Source organism: Phaseolus vulgaris, chromosome 10 (assembly GCF_051622355.1).
Source record: "Phaseolus vulgaris cultivar YP4 chromosome 10, ASM5162235v1, whole genome shotgun sequence".
NCBI classification, from domain to species: domain Eukaryota; kingdom Viridiplantae; phylum Streptophyta; class Magnoliopsida; order Fabales; family Fabaceae; genus Phaseolus; species Phaseolus vulgaris.
Window position 1 is genome coordinate 32171759 of NC_143507.1, and position 22794 is coordinate 32194552.

Consider the following 22794-nt stretch of genomic DNA (forward strand, 5'->3'; position numbering starts at 1 on the left):
AGAACATAAAGGGAGGTGTAGATATAAATATAAGAGGTGCAAATGTATAAAGCTAAGTCACACCTTCCATGTGACACAAAAGAAGGTGTAAGTATAGATTTAGGAGGTGCCAAAAATAGAAACCAAGTCACACTTCCCTTGTGACTAGGAATTGGCTCCAAATTCAAATGCTTCTCATTTGAATTTCCCTCCACTTTCTTTTTAATTTCCAGCCCCCTAAACACTATAAATAAGAGGGCTTGGCTCATGTATTTGCAAGATTATTGATAGTAAAATTATGCTGCCAACTTTGTGCCAAGCTTTGCTTCTATCTAGTTTCTAGGCTCTAATCTTCACATCCTTCACCTCTCATTGGGCTGGCCGAACCTTCCAACTTCCATACACACCATGCACCTTCAAGATCACCACAGCTCTTAGGAGGATCTTGCTCATACACATCCATGGCTTCCGCACCATCTTTCACATGATTTTAAGAAGAACTTCATGAATTTTCCATCAATACTAGTACTGCTAGTAATACTAGTACTGCAAGTAATACTAGTACTGCTAGTAATACTAGTACTGCTAGTAATACTATTACTGCTAGTAATGCTAGTACTGCTTGTAATACTAGTACTGCTTGTAATACTAGTACTGCTATTAATACTAGTATTGCTATTAATACTAGTACTGCTAATAATAGTAGTTCTACAAGTAATATTAGTTCTTCTAGTAATACTAGTTCTGCTAGTAATACTAGTACTGCTAGTAATACTTGTTCTGCTACTAATACTAGCACAGCTAGTAATACTAGTACTGCGAGTCATACTAGTATTGGTAGTAATACTACTATTGCTAGTACTGCTACTAATACTAGTACTGCTACTAATACTAGTATTGCTAGTAATGCTAGTAATACTAGTAATGTTAGTTCTGCTAGTAATGATAGTACTGCTAGTAGTAGTAGTTCTGCTAGTAATACTAGTTCTGCAAGTAATACTAGTTCTTCTAGTAATAATAGTTCTGCTAGTAATACTTGTTCTGCTAGTAATACTAGTATTGCTAGTAATACTAGCACTGGTAGTAATACTAGTATTGGTAGTAATACTACTATTGCTAGTACTGCTACTAATACTAGTACTGCTACTAATACTAGTATTGCTAATAATGCTAGTATTGCTAGTAATGCTAGTAATACTAGTAATGCTAGTTCTTCTAGTAATGCTAGTACTGCTAGTAATGCTAGTACTGCTTGTAATACTAGTACTGCTAGTAATACTAGTTTTGCTAGTCATACTAGTTCTGCTAGTCATACTAGTTCTGCATGAATACTAGTTCTGCTAGTAATACTAGTACTGCTAGTAATACTAGTACTGCTAGTAATACTTGTTCTGCTAGTAATACTAGTACTACTAGTAATACTAGTACTGCTAGTAATACTAGTACTTCTATAATACTAGTACTGCTAGTAATACTACTACTGCTATTAAAACAAGCACTGCTAGTAATATTAGTACTGCAAGTAATACTAGTACTACTAGTAATACATAGTACTGCTAGTAAAATTAGTACTGCTAGTAATACTAGTACTGCTAGTAAAACTAGTACTGCTAGTAATACTAGTTTTGTTAGAAATACTAGTACTGCTAGTAATACTAGTACTACTAGTAATACTAGTACTGCTAGTAATACTATTACTGCTAGTAATCCTAATACTGCTAGTAATCCTAGTACTGCTAGTAATCCTAGTAATGCTAGTAATGCTAGTACTGCTTGTAATACTAGTACTACTAGTAATACTAGTAATACTAGTACTGCTAGTAATACTATTACTGCTTGTAAAATTAGTACTGCTAGTAATACTAGTAATACTAGTACTGCTGGTAATACTAGTAAAACTAGTACTACTAGTAATACTAGTATGCAAGTAATACCTGTACTACAAGTAATACGAGTAGTGCTAGTAATACTAATAATACTAGTACTGCTAGTAATACTAGTAATGATTGTACTACTAGTAATACTAGTACTGCTTGTAATACTAGTAATACTTGTACTGCAAGTAATACGAGTAGTGTTAGTAATGCTAGTAATACTAATAATAATAGTACTGCATGTAATACTAGTAGTGTTAGTAATGCTAGTAATACTAATAATAATAGTACTGCATGTAATACTAGTACTGCTAGTAATACTAGTAATGCTTGTACTACTAGTAATACTAGTACTGCTAGTAATACTAGTAATGCATGTCATACCAGTACTGCAAGTAATACGAATAGTGCTAGTAGTATTAGTAATGCTAGTAATACCAGTAATGCTAGTACTTCTAGTAATGCTAGTATTGCTAGTAATTCTAGTACTGCTAATAATAGTAGTACTGCTAGTAATACTAGTAATACTATTATTGCTAGTAAAACTAGTAATACTAGTACTGCTTGTAATACTAGTACTGCTAGTAATACCAGTACTGGTAGTAATACTAGTACTGCTAGTAATACCAGTACTGGTAGTAATACTAGTACTGGTAGTAATACGAGTACTGGTAGTAATACTAGTACTGTTAGTAATACTAGTACTGATATTAATACTAGTATTGCAAGTAATACTAGTACTGCTAATAATACTAGTTCTGCAAGTAATACTAGTTCTGCTAGTAATACTAGTCTTCTAGTAATACTAGTTCTGCTAGTAATACTAGTACTGCTAGTAATATTACTATTGCTAGTACTGCTAGTATTGCTACTAATACTAGTACTGCTATTATTATTAGTATTGTTAGTAATGCTAGTACTGCTAGTAATGCTAGTACTGCTAGTAATACTGCTATTGCTAGTACTGCTAGTAATACTAGTGATGGCAAAATTCATGAAGTTCTCCTTGAATCATGTAAGAGATGGTGCGGAAGCTATGAATGTGAGTGTGCAAGATCCTCCTAAGAGTGATGTTGACCTTGAAGGTGCATGATGTGTATGAACATTGGGAGGTTCGGCCAGCCCAAGGAAAGGTGAAGGATGTGAAGTTTAGAGCCTAGAGTTCTAGGGAGAAGCAAAGCTTGGCACAAAATGGCAGTATAACTTTACTCACAATAAACTTGCAAATACAAGGTGTAGGCCTTCCTATTTATAAGTTAAATGGCCGTAGAAGCTAAGCTAATGTCTAATGAAATGAAAGCCAAATGAAATGCAAATCACAAAGCACATAGTACATGTGCTCATGATCGGCCAAACAAAAGAGATTCTAGAATGTTCACTCAATTATGCTTTCTACACTACTCTAATTACTAAGCACCCCTAATGGGCCTCCATGTAACATGTACAAGGCTTTCTCTCTTCCATCCGTGGCTTCATTCAATTGGGCGTGAATGTGCTTAGCCATTGACCTTGTAATAGGGCCTAGACGCTCATCACGGTCTAGCTTTAGGTCTTGGCTTTCATGGTGGGATGTGCTTGGCCCTCCTCCATCATCCCCTCCCTCTTGGAAAGGATTTGTCCTCAAATCCAGCTCGTCATCGTCATTGGTACCTACAAATGGAGAAAGGTCAATTACATTAAAAGTGTCATGAACTCCATATTCAAGAGGTAGATCCAATTTATATGCATTGTTATTGACTCGCTTGAGGACTTGAAAGGGTCCATCACCTCGGGGACTTAGTTTGGACTTCCTCTGAGTTGGAAATCTATCTTTGCGAAGGTGAAGCCAAACTAAGTCTCCTTCCTCAAAAATTATTTCCTTCTTCCCTTTATTGTTATATTTTGCGTACTTCTCATTTTGTTGTTGTATTTGGAGTTTAATCTTCTCATGCATTTTCTTTACAAAGTCGGCTTTGATGACTCCTTCCTTATGCACAAATTCTTGTGGATTAGGAAGAGGTAACAAATCCATGGGTGTGAGAGGATTAAAACCATATACCACTTCAAAAGGAGAAGCATTAGTAGTCTTGTGAACTACTCGATTGTAAGCAAATTCAATGTGGGGAAGATACTCATCCCAAGATTTATGGTTGCCTTTCATGAGAGCCCTAAGCATAGTCCCAAGAGATCTATTGACTACTTCGGTTTGGCCATCCGTTTGAGGATGACAAGAAGTTGAAAATTGTAGTCTTGTTCCAAGTTTGCCCCAAAGAGTTTTCCAAAAATGGCTTATAAACTTCGGATCTCTATCGGATACTATACTTCTAGGGAGACCATAAAGTCTCACCACTTCTCTAAAGAAGAGTCTAGAAATATTTTGAGGATCATCTACCTTGTGGCATGGAATAAAATGGGACATTTTGCTAAAACGGTCCACTACCACAAAGATAGAGTCATGGCCTCTTGCAGTCCTAGGAAGTCCTAAAATGAAATCCATGCTAATGTCTTCCCAAGGAGCATTTGCAATCGGCAAAGGGGTTTAGAGTCCATGAGGCATTGTTCTAGACTTTGCTTTTAAACATGAGATGCATCTAGAACAATGTCTTTGGACATCTTTCCTCATGTGTGGCCAACAAAATTTTGCTTTTAAAAGGTCTAGAGTCTTATCAACTCCAAAATGGCCCATGAGTCCCCACTCCTGTGATTCTTTGACAAGGAGTTTCCTATGTGTTCCTTGGGGAATGCAAAGTTTTCCCTCTTTAAAAAGATATCCCTCGGACACATAGTAACCTCCTTGCGCTCTATGTAGACATTGGGCATAGATGGATGATAGTTCTTGATCTTCTTGGTAAAGCTCCCTTATGTGATCAAATCCAAGAATTTGGGCACCCAATTTTGAAAAGAGTGTATGCCACTTATTTGATTACATAAGGAAATTGTTCAAGAAATTCCATCCATTTAGCATGTCTCTTGTAGAGCTTGTGTTGGCCCTTCAAATATTTTAAAGACTCGTGATCACTATGGATGACAAATTCTTTGGACACAAGGTAGTGTTCCCAAGTTTTTAGGGCTCGCACAAGAGCATAGAGCTCTTTGTCATAGGTGGGGTAGTTGAGGGTGGCACCATGGAGTTTTTCACTAAAATAAGCAATGGAGTGTCCACCTTGCAACAATACCGCACCTATGCCTACCCCCGATGCATCACACTCTATCTCAAAAGTTTTGGAAAAATTTGGGAGAGATAGAATTGGTGCATTGGTGAGTTGAGCTTTTAGCCTTTGGAAGGCTTGCTCATGCTTTTCATTCCAACAAAATGCAACATCTTTTTTAACAAGTTCATTCAAAGGAGAAGCTAGACTAGAAAAATTAGGCACAAACCTTCTATAGAAGCTAGCTAACCCATGAAAACTTCTTACATCACTTACATTTTGTGGAGTGGGCCACTCGCGGATGGCTTTGATTTTCTCGGGATCTATAGATACTTTTTGTTTACTATGAAGCCTAAGAAAACTACACTATCTACACAAAAGGTACACTTATCCCTATTTGCAAAAGGACTATTTTTCCTAAGCACTAGAAGAACTTCCCTAAGGTGTCTTAGATGGTCTTCTAGGGTTTTACTATACACTAAGATATCATCAAAATAAACTACTACATATTTACCTATACAATCTCTCAAGGTGTGATTCATAAGCCTCATGAAAGTACTTGGGGCATAGCCCAAAGGGCATCACCAACCACTCATATAATCCAAATTTGGTCTTAAAAGCGGTTTTCCACTCATCACCCTCCTTGATTCGAATTTGGTGATATCCACTTTTAAGGTCAATTTTGGAGAATAGAGTTGACCCATGTAATTCATCAAGCATATCGTTAAGCCTTGGGATTGGATGCCTATACTTGATGGTGATGTTGTTGATTGCTCGACAATCACAACACATGCGCCATTTTCCATCCTTTTTGGGCACCAACAAGACAGGTACAGCACAAGGACTTAGGCTCTTTTGAACCCAACCCTTCTCCAACAAGTCTTGAACTTGTGATTCTATCTCCTTTGTTTCCTCGGGGTTGGTTCTATAAGCAGGCCTATTTGGTAGGCTTGCCCCCGGAATGAAGTCAATTTGATGTTCTATACCTCTAAGGGGAGGAAGCCCAATGGGACCCTCATTAGAGAATAGATCTTCAAATTCACTTAAAAGGTTTTCTATTTTAGGAGGTAAATTCATAAGTTCACTACTTGTGGCAGTGCATGTAAGTGCTCCTTTACAAAAGATAAGGCTTGGTTGTTCAACAAGAAGCAAATTTTCAAAAACGTTTTCAAGAGGCTTTTCTTGTTGATCAACTTTGTGGGAAGGAACACTCTTCTCCCACGCCTTCCTATCCCAAAGGATTTTCTCTTTTTCTAGCGCTTTTTTTTTTTTGTTTTCCTCATCCCTCTTTTGCTTCATTTGTATTTGGTCTTTTACCACTTGAGAATGTGGTAAAGGACTAAGTACAAACTTTTTATACTTGTGGGTGAAGGAAATCTCGTTAGTGAGACCATCATGCAAGGTTTTCTTATCAAATTGCCATGGTCTCTCTAATAAGATATGACAAGCTTCCATAGGTACTACATCACATAAAACCTTGTCTTTGTAGTTCCCTATGGAAAACTTGATTTCCACTTGCTTGTCTACATGTAGTTCCCCATTTTCATTAAGCCATTGAAGTTTATAAGGTTTTGGGTGAGGAACTACTTGTAGCTTAAGCTTCTCCACCATCCTAGCACTACAACAATTACAACTAGATCCACTATCCACAATGAGGGAACATATGTTTTCTAAAACATTGCATCTTGTATGAAATATGTTCTCTCTTTGTGTTTCAATGGATGTGCTAGGGTGATTGTTGAGGGTTCTCCTAATCATAAGCAATTCTCCCTCTAGTGGAGCTACCCTCTCATCCTCTCCCCCCTCCTCTCTCTCACTAGGCTCATCCTCGCCACTAGTGTATTCATCTACACCCTTAAGAAACAAAGTCCTTTGGTTTGGACATTGTGCTTGCACATGCCCTCTACCATAGCACTTGAAACACTTAACATCTCTAGCTCGGATGGGTGGGGTGGAGGTTTCTTTGGTGAAAGGTTTGGTAGGTTCTTTTGGTTTTTCTTTTGATGTACTACCCTCCCTTCTAAACTCTTTTTTGGGATAAAAGTTAGAGTAAGGGCTCACCTTTTGACTTGACGTTTTGCGTAAGATTTGTTGCTCAACTTTAATGCAAAGTTGAACCAAGTCATTCAAGTCTTGGTAAGGTAAGAGCTCCATTCTATCTCTTATCTCAAGTGATAGGCCACTAAGGAACCTAGCTATTGTGGTATCCTTCTCTTCTATAATGGATGCTCTCATCATGTAGAGCTCCATTTTTTGTCTATACTCTTCCACACTCATGTTTTTTTGTTGGAGTCTTTGGAGCTTTTCCATCAACTCCCTATGGTAGTAGGAAGGTATGTGTCGGCGTCTTAGGGCTCCCCTAAGGTCATTCCAATATGTAATGGGAGGTTCCCTATGAAGACGCCTTTCTCTTTCGAGAGAGGTCCACCAATACATGGCGTTCCCTTGGAAGCTAAGGGTGGCTAGGGGTACCTTACGTTCTTCACTCACCCTATGGCAAGCAAAGAGTTGTTCTACCTTCATCTCCCAATCTAGGTAGGTTTCTACATTCTCCTTACCATGAAAGTGAGGTAGGTCTACTCTAGTTTCCCTTGGCCCCTCTTGCTCCCTTTGCCTATTCCTTCTAGGGGGTGGTTGGTAATAGTCATTAATTCTAAGGCTTCCCTATCCTAGAGACTCATTACTCCTAGATAGATGAGTATGAGTTTTCTTGGATTTTTGTGATTTTTGGGATTTCTCCTCTTGGGCTTTAGCCAATTCATTGATTTTATTCTCATTCTCCAATTGTCTAAAAGAAATCATTTGTACATCTTGTGAAACTTCTTTTAAAAGAGATTTTATAGATTAGACTTCACTTTCAATAGACTTTGGAGAGTGAGGAGGAGAAGACATGGCTAAAGTTTTTTGTGTATATAAGTGTTTTACCTTGAGGAAATTTAGGAAAGTCAAAGAAGGTAGTTTTCCAGGTAAGGGATGATGGAGGAGGGCCCAAGCTCACCACACGATGAAAGCCAAGCCTCCAAGACTAGACGGTCTAGGCCATGATGAGGAGCGGCTACATAAGGAGCGTCTAGGCCATGATGAGGATTCCTTCTAGACCGTCTAGCTTCACATACACATGGGTCAAAACTACGGTTTTGGGAAGAGAAGACCTTTGTAATTGTTACATAAAGGCCCATTAGGGGTGCTTAGTAATTAGAGTAGTGTAGAAAGCATATTTGTGTGAACATTCTAGAAAGACCATGGAGGGGGTGAGCATAAAAACTAGACACACCCCTCCCCATGTGCTCATTTGTGCACCCATGTGCCATGTGCACCCATGTGCTTCACATTTACATTTCATTTGGATAGCATTAGGGTTGCATTATGGTCCTCCTTAGCCTATAAAAGGAGGAGCCTACACCTTGTATTTTCAAGTTTAATTGAGTAAGGTTATGCTGCCATTTTTGTGCACAAGCTTTACTTCTCCTAGAAATCTAGGCTCTAAACTTCAATCCTTTCACCTTCTCCCTTGAGCTGGCCGAACCACTCAAACACCATACTCATCATGCACCTACAAGGCCAACACAACTCCTAGGAGGGTCTTGATCATCTCACCCATTGCTTCCGCACCTTATTTTCTACTTTGATTCAAGAAGAACACATGAAAATGCCATCAAGGGAGGTGAGTCACAAAGGACTACTTAAGTACCAAGCCTTTGCCTTAGCCAAAAACTATACCTCAATGTCTTCACACAAAACTTCCTCTTAGTAAACTACTTAGAACACAATTAAGTTGAGAAATCAAAACTTTTTTTTTTCAATGCAAGAAAAACAATGTATGCTAACTAATTAACAAAGCTAGACGGTTTTAACAAAACTTAAAACAACCACACATACAAAGCGTTACTAATTAAGCAATATAGAAACAACTAAGAACAATTAACAATTTCTAATTAAAGAGTTCTATACTAGTCGGCCCTAGGTGAGGCTTCTTGGACACTTGGAGCCCTTGAAGACAGACTCACCGTCTAATAACGTAATTAAGAAGTAATTAACACAAATTAAGTTGCAAGGAAATTAAGAAAACTCCCTTTGTTGATCCTCTTTTTCCTAAATGCACTTCCTTGTTCTCTTTCCATGTTGGCCCTCCAAGTGTTTGTAGTGTTTTTCAAGAAAGCTTGATTCGGCCTTGGCTTTGTTTCCCCTTAGAATGAAGGTTTTAATTCTCCAATTCCAGCACCTATCAAAAGACTAGACCTTACCCAAGTCAAGTTTCCATTCAATTAAGCACCAAAGGAGAAATAAATTCCAGCACCAAATTAGAGGTCAAAGAACAAAAGCAAGAAACAATTTAATTGAATAAAACAGTACCACCAAAAGGAGTTAGATTATGACAACTAGAAAGAGGTCCAAGAAATATTAAGCAAGCAAATAAAAGGTACTCAATTAAAGGTAGGCACACAAAAGAATTCCTAAGAATGGCACTAGAATTAGATTACAAAATAAAAAACAGCACCACTGGAAAATTTGTTGTGGGCCAGAAACGTGTTTTTCCCCAATTTATGCTGAGCTGTTTTTTTAAGATATGATTCTGAAATTTGATATGCAAGATATTCAAGATCTTAGCTAAAATCTGGCTTTGGAATCACTCAAAACGCATGCACCATTTGTTTTTAATAAATTTTGCAATTTTGGTGTTCAGTTACGCCAGTTGTAGCGCCTCAGGTTTGCACACTGATTTTAAAAGATTTATCATTTTTTTTCTGTTGATTCTTTTGAACTAATTCTTTTTTTGTCCTTTCTATAACACTTCAAACTTGCATATTCCAGAGAATCAAAATTTTCCTATGAGTGAAAATATTTTTCTGGAACAAAACAGCCAGCACAGAGAAAGTGAAACAGGGAATTCTGGAAACTGGAAACAAAAACAGCAAGATACCAAAATTTAAACACAATGGAATTTGTGAAATAGAATTTGTGTAGGATCTAAACACAAATAGGAACTCAAACAAAAATTAAAAAGGCACCAAAAGATCAAAGAACAGCAGATTCAAAGCAATTAAAGATACCCAAAATCAAGAAACAATCAAGCCAAATAAAGGACTACTAAGAATTGTTGACATTGTGGATGAACATGACTTGACAAAACATATATGGATTCAGAAATTAAAGATTCAAAAGCATAATATGAACCAAATTAAAAGTGCAATAAAGACTCAAAAGCCTAAAAGAAAACAGCAACTCAAAGGTGTATGGAATCCTATCACAATTTGCACAAGAATTGTTCAAGATCAATTGAACAAAGTGCACCGGTTGGATCTTCCAAATAGCACACCAAAACAAATTAAAATGTAAAAAACAACAAGACAATTATGGAAATAAGATGAACAACATGAGAAGAACTAAAAATGAAAAGACCAAAAGCAACTCATCTTGAAGAACCTAAGCTCATGATACCAAATGATGGCAAAATTCATGAAGTTCTTCTTGAATCATGTAAGAGATGGTGCGGAAGCTATGGATATGTGTGTGCAAGATCCTCCTAAGAGTGATGTTGATCTTGAAGGTGCATGATGTGTATGAACATTGGGAGGTTCGGCCAGCCCAAGGAAAGGTGAAGGATGTGAAGTTTAGAGCCTAGAGTTCTAGGGAGAAGCAAAGCTTGGCACAAAATGGCAGCACAACTTTACTCACAATAAACTTGCAAATACAAGGTGTAGGCCTTCCTATTTATAAGCTAAATGGCCGTAGAAGCTAAGCTAATGTCTAATGAAATGAAACCCAAAGTTATGCTTAGTATTAGTTGTGGTGTAAATAGCATAAACTTGATTCCATGAGACTTGACCTAGATTTACTAAAGATTTGGTCACTTTCTAGAAGGATTCTCCACATGGCCATGTGCTCCATGTGATGTAAATTTGCATTTCATTTTGATTAGCATTAGGGTTGCATTATGGTCCTCTTTAGCCTATAAAAAGAGGAGCCTGCACCTTGTATTTTCAAGTTTATTGTGAGTAAAAGTTATGCTGCCATTTTGTGCCAAGCTTTGCTTCTCCCTGGAACTCTAGGCTCTAAACTTCACATCCTTCACCTTTCCTTGGGCTGGCCGAACCTCCCTATGTTCATACCTATCATGCACCTTCAAGATCAACATCACTCTTAGGAGGATCTTGCACACACCTTGATGTGATTCCAATAGCCATATAGAGAAAGGTTCTTGACCTTCTTAGGAATCACCTTGAGTTGGACATTATAGAGGCACTTTTCTTAGAGTTGGATCATTGTTCTAAGACAAGAACTCACCAAAAACTAGTACCAAATCCCAAACTCATTTGGATGAACCAATTTTAGTCAAATTGAACCGAACAAAAGAGTAAGAAAAGCAAAGGAACAAGATGAATGGACAGAATTATAAAATTGCCGAACCAAAATACTCATAAAAACAGCAAGAACACCAAACCAAACTCAAGAACACAAGCTAACAAAAACAAATGAAAGAGGAGAAAGGAAGGAGAGAAGAAATGCTCATGAAGATGGAAGGAGGATGGATGATCTCGCCACTAGAAGTGTGGAATGCTCCTAGATGAGAGTGATGCCGCCACTTGAGGACTCCATTGATCCATCAAGATAAGACTAGAGAAGAAGGCTCAAAGCTCTCCAAAGTTCACTCAAAATTTGAGTAGAGTTTTCTTAGATTAATTCCAATCTTAATTTTACAAAGGAAGCACCTCTATTTATAGCCTAAGGTGCTGAAAAATAGGTGGGAAATTTCAAATAAACTCATTTGAAATTCCCACCAAAAACAAGTCACATGGGAGGTGTGACCTTTTTCTACTATGACACCTCCCAAAAACTACACCTACACCACTCTCCTAAGTCAAATGGGTAATGTGACTTTATTTTACATTTTCACACTCCTTTATTTAATAACCACACCTCCTAAAACTATACAAGAGTATTTCAAAGCTTGGCCTTGCCCCTCATGGGATGGACTTGGGCTCTTTGGGCTTTGGCCTTCTTGGGCTTGGGCTTTGGGCTTGGGCCTCATCTTTATTTTATGTATTCTTTTAATTTTGAGAAGACTAGAAGGAAGAACTTCAAATGTGAGGGTGGATGTCCTCTTCCTCCATTAATAAAAGCCTCCTTTATTTGATTCTCATCATACTCCTCGAGTTGGAGAGAATTCGTCCACGAATTCTGAATCCCTGCATATAACAAAGTCAGTTTAGTTTTACAATTAAAAGTGGAAGAAAAATGTAAACATGACTTAGCATTTGTAAATAATGGGATTTCAGAAAAGGAGGTTCTATTAATCGACCAAGTTGGAAAAATTTGTTTGGGAATGATGTGATGTTTTGGAAAAAGACCTCTTAAATGGTGACAACCATTAGGAGGTATGAACAAATTATCCCTAACAGTTTTTAACCAAGATGGTGGTGAAATAGGAACCTTGGGTAAGGAAAAAGATAAGGAAGGAAAACACCTTGGAGGTGAAAGGATTAGATCCATGTCAACTTGGCCTTCTTTGTCTTTTTCTTTTTTACTTGTGGTAGGTGGGTGAGGTAGGTCTTGTTTTACCTTTTTTATCATTAAGATTTGTTTTTGTGGACAATGAAGAGCTATGTTCCCAAAACCTAAACATTTAAAACATTTGATATTTGAAGGTTGGGTAGGTGACTTAGGATTAGAAGGATTTGTAGTAGAAACTTTCTTTGGAAACATGGTTTGTTTGGAAAAATTGGAAGGACAATTTTGAGTAGACATTTTGTTGGCATCCTTCCTAGAAGAGTTGTAGAAATTATAATCATGAGTATTTTTGAAAGTTGTTTTCAAAAGATAGGATTCTACCTTGATGGCTTGGCGAAACACTTTCTTTAAAGAAGAGTACTCATTTAATTCTGCAATTTCTCTAATATCTCTTCTCAAACCATGTACAAACCATTTTAGCTTTGACTCTTCATTAGCATGCATATTCATTTTAGTCAAAGTTGATTCAAAATCTTTAATGTATTCTTCTACCATCCTATGTCCTTGAGGAAGCCTTTGGAACTTCAACAAGTGTTCCTTCCTAGAAGGAGGAACAAACCTCACGCGCATACACTCTTTCAAAGCATTCCAAGAAACCACGGGAGGTTTCTTGCGATATATAATGTCCATTACAATTTTATGCCACCATTCTTTGGCATAGCCCAAAAAGGATGAAGAAACTATCCTAAGTTTATCGTCATCTTGGACCCTATACACATGAAAATAATGGTCAACCTTAGTCTCCCAATCTAAATACACATTAGGATCACTATCACCATTAAAACTAGGGACTTTTTTACAAGCAATGTTGAACACTTGGTGATATCTTTGGTCACGGTTATAGCTCTCTTCATGAGAATGATGGTGATGCCTCCTTCTTCTATGTTCTTCTTCACCAAGGACTGAAGCTTTGGAAGGAGAATGCTGTTTGTAAGATGCACCACTTGAATAGCCAGCCATTTTGCAAATATAAAACAGAAAACACACAGAAACAGCAAACAAGTTAAGAAACAAAATTAGCAAAAACAGTGAGCTTGGCAATGAAATTGCCGAAGTGAATTGAGGCAGAAAAATAGGTCACTCTCAAAGAAATAATGTCCTTGCACCAATCTGATCTTGAGGCCTTGGAATCCTCAAATGAAAGATGTCAAAGCAAGCACACCAATCTCAAAGGCAACCACCACAAAACCAATGAAACAATAAAGACAAACAAGAAAAGGTATAAGCAAAGAAAGGTATTTGCAAAAGGAATACTATATGTAAGACAAACTCAAAGAGTAAAGAATGAAAGACAATCAAGAAAATAAAGAACTCAATGAGAAAGTAGGCACACAAAAGAATACTTAAGGAAAAGCACTAGAGTAGATGAAGAAAACAAAAATTTAGCTACTGGAAAAATTTTTTTAATGCAAACTGTGCTTGATATTCACTGATTTAACTGGAATGATGTAGAGCGAACTGGATTATGAAATTTAAACCACAGAAACTTCAAGATATTAACTCAATAATGGCACTGAAATCAATTCAAAACAGTAAGCCAATTGAGAGAAATAAATTTTTCAAAATCGCTGCCAGATTACCGTATTTTTTTCGGCAGAAATGTACACTTTTTTTTATTTTATTTATCATTTTTTGTGTACTTCGTATTTTTGAATGATTATTTTTTCTATTCTTTTCTAACACTTTGAATATCTCAAATCCAGAATTTCAGAATTTTCCAGTAAGTAAATCAATTGCAATAAGGAAAAACAGTAAGCACTTTTTTTTCAGAAACAGAGGAATCCTAATAGGAATAAAAAAAACAGGATGATGAACTAGCAAAGACATAATAGAAAATGATGTATTGGAACTTGTATAGGTCTAGAATACAAGTATGAACTCAATTCTAAAAAGAAAATGCACAAAGGATCAACATCAATTCAGAAAATTATATGATACCAAAGCAAGAAACAATCAAAACAATAAAAGTACTACTAGAAGTAATGACAATTATGGAATAACATGACTAAGACAAAACTTGACATGATTCAAAAATTAAAAGACACTTCACAAATTTTAATAACAAGTGAAAGGAAGCTTAAGGTAAACTCTAGGAAGGATAATGCCATTCCAAAAGAGCAACCATACTCATAAGAATTATGAGTGCCATAAACCTTTTCACAAGCACTTGGTGTAAAAGAAAAACAGCAAGAAAACTCAATTAACACCTAAAACAGAAACTTAAATTGCAAGAAAAATTAAAGAGCTCTTGAAATTAAAGTGCACACAACTCAACAATTAAGCAAGAAGAACCTAAGACTCATGATACCACATGATGTGATTCCAATAGCCATATAGAGAAAGGTTCTTGACCTTCTTAGGAATCACCTTAAGTTGGACATTATAGAGGCACTTTTCTTAGAGTTGGATCATTGTTCTAAGACAAGAACTCACCAAAAACTAGTACCAAATCCCAAACTCATTTGGATGAACCAATTTTAGTCAAATTGAACCGAACAAAAGAGTAAGAAAAGCAAAGGAACAAGATGAATCGACAGAATTATAAAACTGCCGAACCAAAATACTCATAAAAACAGCAAGAACACCAAACCAAACTCAAGAACACAAGCTAACAAAAACAAATGAAAGAGGAGAAAGGAAGGAGAGAAGAAATGCTCATGAAGATGGAAGGAGGATGGATGATCTCGCCACTAGAAGTGTGGAATGCTCCTAGATGAGAGTGATGCCGCCACTTGAGGACTCCATTGATCCATCAAGATAAGACTAGAGAAGAAGGCTCAAAGCTCTCCAAAGTTCACTCAAAATTTGAGTAGAGTTTTCTTAGATTAATTCCAATCTGAATTTTACAAAGGAAGCACCTCTATTTATAGCCTAAGGTGCTGAAAAATAGGTGGGAAATTTCAAATAAACTCATTTGAAATTCCCACCAAAAACAAGTCACATGGGAGGTGTGACCTTTTTCTACTATGACACCTCCCAAAAACTACACCTACACCACTCTCCTAAGTCAAATGGGTAATGTGACTTTATTTTACATTTTCACACTCCTTTATTTAATAACCACACCTCCTAAAACTATACAAGAGTATTTCAAAGCTTGGCCTTGCCCCTCATGGGATGGACTTGGGCTCTTTGGGCTTTGGCCTTCTTGGGCTTGGGCTTGGGCTTTGGGCTTGGGCCTCATCTTTATTTTATGTATTCTTTTAATTTTGAGAAGACTAGAAGGAAGAACTTCAAATGTGAGGGTGGATGTCCTCTTCCTCCATTAAGAAAAGCCTCCTTTATTTGATTCTCATCACACCTACATAGCTTCCGCACAATTTTCTTACATGATTCAAGAAGACCTTCATGAAATTTGCCATCAGTAATACTAGTACTGCGAGTACTGCTCGTGCAAGTACTGGTAGTAATACTAGTACTGTTAGTAATACTAGTACTGCTAGTACTGCTCGTGCAAGTACTGGTAGTAATACTAGTACTGTTAGTAATACCAGTACTGCTAGTAATACCAGTACTGCTTGTAATACTAGCACTGCAAGTAATACTAGCACTGCTAGTAATACTAGCACTCCAAGTAATACTAGCACTGCTAGTAATACTAGCACTGCAAGTAATACTAGCACTGCTAGTAATACTAGCACTGGTAGTAATACTACTATTGCTAGTACTGCTACTAATACTAGTATTGCTAGTAATGCTAGTAATACTAGTAATGCTAGTTTTGCTAGTAATGCTAGTACTGCTTGTAATACTATTACTGCTAGTAATACTAGTTCTGTTAGTAATACTAGTTCTGCTAGTAATACTAGTTCTGCTAGTAATACTAGTTCTGCTAGTAATACTAGTACTGCTAGTAATACTTGTTCTGCTAGTAATAGTAGTACTGCTAGTAATACTAGTACTGCTAGTAATACTAGTACTTTTATAATACTAGTACTGCTAGTTATACTACTACTGATATTAAAACGAGTACTGCTAGTAATATTAGTACTGCAAGTAATACTAGTACTACTAGTAATACATAGTACTGCTAGTAAAACTAGTACTGCTAGTAATACAAGTTCTGCTAGTAATACTAGTACTGCTAGTAAAACTAGTACTGCTAGTAATACTAGTTCTGCTAGTAATGCTTGTACTACTAGTAATACTAGTACTGCTTGTAATACTAGTGATGCAAGTAATACTTGTATTGCAAGTAATACGAGTAGTGCTAGTAATGTTAGTAATGCTAGTAATACTAATAATACTAGTACTACAAGTAATACTAGTACTGCTAGTAATACTAGTAATGCTTGTACTACTAGTACTGCTACTAATACTAGTAATGCATGTCATACCAGTACTGCAAGTAATACGAATAGTGTTAGTAATATTAGTAATGCTAGTAATACTAGTAATTCTAGTACTTCTAGTAATGCTAGTATTGCTAGTAATTCTAGTACTGCTAGTAATAATAGTATTGCTAGTAAAACTAGTAATACTAGTACTGCTACTACTGCTTGTAATACTAGTACTAAGAGTAATACTAGTACTAGTAGTAATACTAGTACTGGTAGTAATACGAGTACTGCTAGTAATACTAGTACTGCTATTAATACTAGTATTGCTAGTAATGCTAGTAATACTAGTAATGCTAGTACTGCTAGTACTGCTAGTATTGCTAGTATTGCTAGTACTGCTAGTACTGCTAGTATTGCTAGTACTGCTAGTAATACTGCTATTGCTAGTACTGCTAGTAATACTAGTACTGCTAATAATACTAGTTCTGCTACTAATACTACTTGTGCTAGAAATACTAGTTATGCTAGTAATCCTAGTATTGCTAGTAATACTAGTACTGCTATTATTATTATTATTGTTAGTAATACTAGTAATGCTAGTACTGCTAGTAATGCTAGTACTGCTAGTAATACTGCTATTGTTAGTACTGCTAGTAATACTAGTACTGCTAATAATACTAGTTCTGCTAGTAATACTACTTGTGTTAGTAATACTAGTTATGCTAGTAATCCTAGTATTGCTAGTAATACTAGTACTGCTAGTAATACTTGTTCTGCTAGTAATACTTGTTCTGCTAGTAATACTAGTACTGCTAGTAATACTAGTACTGCTAGTAATACTAGTACTGCTAGTAATACTGGTACTTCTATAATACTAGTAATGCTAGTAATACTACTACTGCTATTCAAACGAGTACTGCTAGTAATACTAGTACTGCAAGTAATACATAGTTCTCTAGTAAAACTAGTACTGCTAGTAATACAAGTACTGCTAGTAATACTAGTACTGCTAGTAAAACTAGTACTGCTAGTAATACTAGTTCTGCTAGAAATACTAGTACTGCTAGTAATACTAGGAATACTAATACTGCTAGTAATACTAGTACTGCTAGTAATACTAGTAATGGTAGTACTGCTAGTAATGCTAGTACTGCTAGTAATGCTAGTACTGCTAGTAATGCTAGTACTGCTAGTAATACCAGTACTGCTGGTAATACTAGTACTGCTTGTAATACTAGTAATACTAGTACTGCCAGTAATACTAGTAATGCAAGTAATACCAGTACTGCAAGTAATACGAGTAGTGCTAATAGTATTTGTAATGCTAGTAATACCAGTGATGCTAGTACTGCTAGTAATGCTAGTAATTCTAGTACTGCTAGTAATACTAGTACTGCTAGTAATACTAGTAATACTAGTACTGCAAGTAAAACTAGTAATGCTAGTAATACTACTACTGCTATTCAAACGAGTACTGCTAGTAATACAAGTACTGCAAGTAATGCTAGTAATACATAGTTCTCTAGTAAAAGTAGTACTGCTAGTAATACAAGTACTGCTAGTAATACTAGTACTGCTAGTAAAACTAGTACTGCTAGTAATACTAGTTATGCTAGAAATACTATTACTGCTAGTAATACTAGTAATACTAGTACTGCTAGTAATACTAGTACTGCTTGTAATACTAGTAATACTAGTACTGCCAGTAATACTAGTAGTGCAAGTAATACCAGTACTGCAAGTAATACGAGTAGTGCTAATAGTATTTGTAATGCTAGTAATACCAGTAATGCTAGTACTGCTAGTAATGCTAGTATTGCTAGTAATTCTAGTACTGCTAGTAATACTAGTACTGCTAGTAATACTAGTACTGCTAGTAATACTAGTACTGCAAGTAAAACTAGTATTACTAGTACTGCTAGTACTGCTCATGCAAGTTCTGCTTGTAATACTCGTACTGCTTGTAATACTAGTACTTCTCGTAATACTAGTACTGCTAGTAATACTAGTACTTCTATTAATACTAGTATTGCTAGTAATACAAGTACTGCTAGTAATACTACAATTGCTAGTAAGACTTGTAATGCAAGTAATACTACTAGTCAAGCAATACTAGTACTGCTAGTACTGCTAGTAATACTAGTGCTACTAGTAATACCAGTGCTGCTAGTAATGCTAGTACTGGTAGTAATACTACTACTGCTAGTACGGCTCGGGCAAGTACTGCTTGTAATACTAGTACTGCTATTAATACTAGTACTGCTAGTAATACTAGTACTGCTAGTAAGACTAATAATGCAAGTAATACTACTAGTGCAAGTAATACTAGTACTGCTAGTAATACTAGTGCTGCTAGTAATACTAGTGCTGCTAGTAATACTAGTAATGCAAAGTATACTAGCTCTCCAAGTAATACTAGCACTGCTAGTAATACTAGTAATATTAGTACTGTTAGTAATGCTACTACTTGTTGAACCTAGTTGTGTACAAGCTTTGAAGAGATCAAACCCTTTGAAGGATGTTGAAGGCTTGGTTGTGCTTGTTGTTGCTGAGTTGTCTTAGTTAGGATCTGGAGTAGATTGGTTACGTAATTCACTCTTGATTGAATCCAAAGCATAGGCATTCTCAATCTTTTTAAAAGAAAAGTGGTTTTCAAACTAAGTGAAAAAGAATCGATTTTTTTGTCGAAACAACCGATTGTTTTATACTTAGGTGTTTTTAGAAAGGGTTGAAAACTATTTTTCAAATGGTTGAGCTGGTAAAACTAAAACAACCGATTGATTCGAGGAAACAACCGATTGTTTGTTTCGGTATCATAACAGGAAAAATTGTTTTAGCTTTGGCCGAGCTTGAAATGTTCTAACTGTTTACGCTGCAGTCTTTAAAAGCTTTGACCAATCTTTAAATGAAATAAATATGTTTGTTAAGATTTGATAACAAACATCTTTGAAAAAATTCAGAAAAACAGATTTCAAAAAGAACAATCTTTTGAGAACAACAAGATTCTGATTTTCAAAGAGTTGAGATTGCTTAGAGATTGAGATTGATTAAAGTGTTTGAGATAGGATTTCTGCTTGTACTGATTTCAGATTTGCTTCTGTAACAAGTGTAATCCTTGTACTTTGTTGAACAACTTTCTTCTGTGTGTTTGCTGAGAAGTGTTGTGTGTTCTTGAGGGGATCAAGATCAGCATTCTTTGTGTTGGTGTGTTGGCCAAGAGAAGTGTGTGTCTTGAGGGGATCAAGGTCACTTTCTTGGTTGTGTTGTAAGTCATCTAGGTTTGATTGCTTAGTGGAATTCCTCAGTGGTTTCTGAGAAGACTTGATGTAGCTCTAGATTTAGAGTGAACCAGTATAAACATTTGTGTGCATTCTCTCTATCCTTAATCTCTTTAAATTCAGTTTTGATATTTGTTAACTGGTATAAACAACCGATTGTTTCTGTGAAACAACCGATTGTTTTTCTGGTGCTGCTGTTTTTTTCTTATTGATTTGGCAAACTGAATTCCTTATCAATTGTTTCTTGAGATAATTTCATTCTTGACTTAAAAGTTTTCGAAATCCCTCTTTAAACCATTCTTCCCCCTTCTAGTTTAAATCCATACATTCTAACAATTGGCATCAAGAGCTTGGTTCTTGAAAGTTATTCAAGTTGATCTTAAAACTGTTTTTAAATCAACAGACCACCTCTGTTTTGTGGTTTGAACTACCAATTTTGGAAAGTAAGAATGAAAATCTTTATGGAATCACTTGACAAAGGAATTTGGGATGCAATTGAAAATGGTCCTTTTGTCCCAAAGTTTAAAAAAGAAGGATTTGTCATTGAAAAGCCTTGGCCACAATGGACTGATTCAGAAAGCAAGAAGGCCAAATTCGATTGCATTGCCAAAAATATAATAACATCTGCTTTAAATTCTGATGAGTTTTTCAGGGTCTCTCAATGCAAATCATCAAAAGAAATGTGGGACACCTTGGAAGTAACTCATGAAGGTAAAAATGAGGTAAAGAGAGCTAGGAAGCATACTCTAATCCAAGAGTATGAGATGTTCAGAATGCTCAAAGGTGAAACAATTGCTGAAGTGCAGAAAAGATTCACGCACATCATCAATCATCTCATGAGCCTTGACAAGACCTTTGAAAAGGAAGAGCTAAACATCAAGATCTTGAAATGTCTTGATAGAGCATGGCAACCCAAGCTCACCACACTATGAAATGCCAAGCTCCAAGTCTAGACCGTCTAGAACCATGTGGGGAGCGTCTAGACTAAAAAAGGAGAGCGTCTAGCACAAGATGAGGGGCGGCTACATAAGGAGCGTCTAGAAGGAAGCCTAGACCTTCTAGGACCAAGCACGTTCACGCACACATGTGTCAAAGCTACGTTTGGAGGGAGAATACCTTGTACATGTTACATGGAGGCCCATTAGGGGCGCCTTAGTAATTAGTGTAGTGTTAGAAAGCATAAACTTGTCTTACACATGATTTACCCTAGATTTTGTGCACATTCTAGAACTTTGCTTCACATGGCCGACCATGTGCCCATGTGCTCCATGTGGAGTCATTTCCATTTCATTTGAGAAGCATTTCATCTTCTCTTAGCTTAGGATTTACGGCCTCCTTGGCTTATAAAAGGAGAAGCCATCTCTTGTATTTTTCAAGATTAATGAGAGTAATGTTATGCTGCCAACATTGTGCCATACATTGCTTTTCCCTAGTTTCTAGGACCTAATCTTCATCTTCATACACATCATGCACCTTCAAGATCACCATAGCTCCTAGGAGGATCTTGCACATTTACATCCATAGCTTCCGCACCATTTTTCACATGATTCCGAGAAGAGCTCCATGAATTTGCCATCATTTGGTATCATGAGCATATGTTCTTCAAAGATGAGTAGTTCTTGGTCTTTTTCATTTTGAGTTCTTCTTTATTTCATGTTGTTCATCTTGTTTCCATAATTGTCTTGCTTTTTTTTAAATTTTACTTTGATTTGGTGTGCTATTTGGAAGATCCAACCGGTGCATTTTGTTCAATTGATCTTGAACAATCCTTGTGCAATTTGTGATAGGATTCCATACACCTTTGAGTTGCTGTTTTTTCCTTTAGGTATTTGAGTCTTTATTGCACTTTTATTTGGTTCATATTATGCTCTTTGAGTCTTTTAATTTCTGAATCCATATATGTTTTGTCAAGTCATGTTCATCCACAATGTCATCAAATCATAAGTAGTACTTTGTTTGGCTTGATTGTTTCTTGATTTTGGGTATTTTTGCTTGTTTTGAATCTGTTGTGATTTTGATCTTTTGGTGCCTTTTATTTTTAGTTTGAGTTCATATTTGTGTTTAGATCTACACAAATTCCTTTACATTAATTCCATTGTGTTTATCTTTTGGTCTCTTGCTGTTTTTTTTCCAGTTTTTCCAGAATCCCCTGTTTTACATACTCTGTGCTGGTTGTTTTGTTTCAGAAAATTATTTTCCCTCATAGGAAATTTTTGATTCTCTGGATTATGCAAGATTGAGGTGTTACAGAAAAGACAAAAAAAAAGAATCAGCTCAAAAGAGTCAATAGAAAAAAAATGATAAATATTTTAAAAACAGTGTGCAAATCTGGACGCTACAGTTGGCGTAACTGAACACTGAATTTGAAAAATTTAATAAAAAACAATGGTTCATGCGTTTGGAGTGATTCCAACGCCAGATTTTAGTTAAGATCTTGAATATATTGCATATAAAATTTCAGAATAAAATCTTAAAGGGGCAGCTCAGCATAAATTGGGGAAAATCACGTTCTCTGGCACACAACAATTTTCCAGTGGTGCTGTTTTTTATTTTGAAATCTATTCTAGTGCTATTCTTAGGATTCATTTTGTGTGACTACCTTTATTTGAGTACCTTTATTTGCTTGTCTAATATTTCTTGTAACTCTTTCTAGTTGACACAATCTAACTCCATTTGTGTGGTATTGTTTTTTCCAATTAAATTGTTTCTTGCTTTTATTCTTTGACCTCTAAATTTGGTGTTGGAA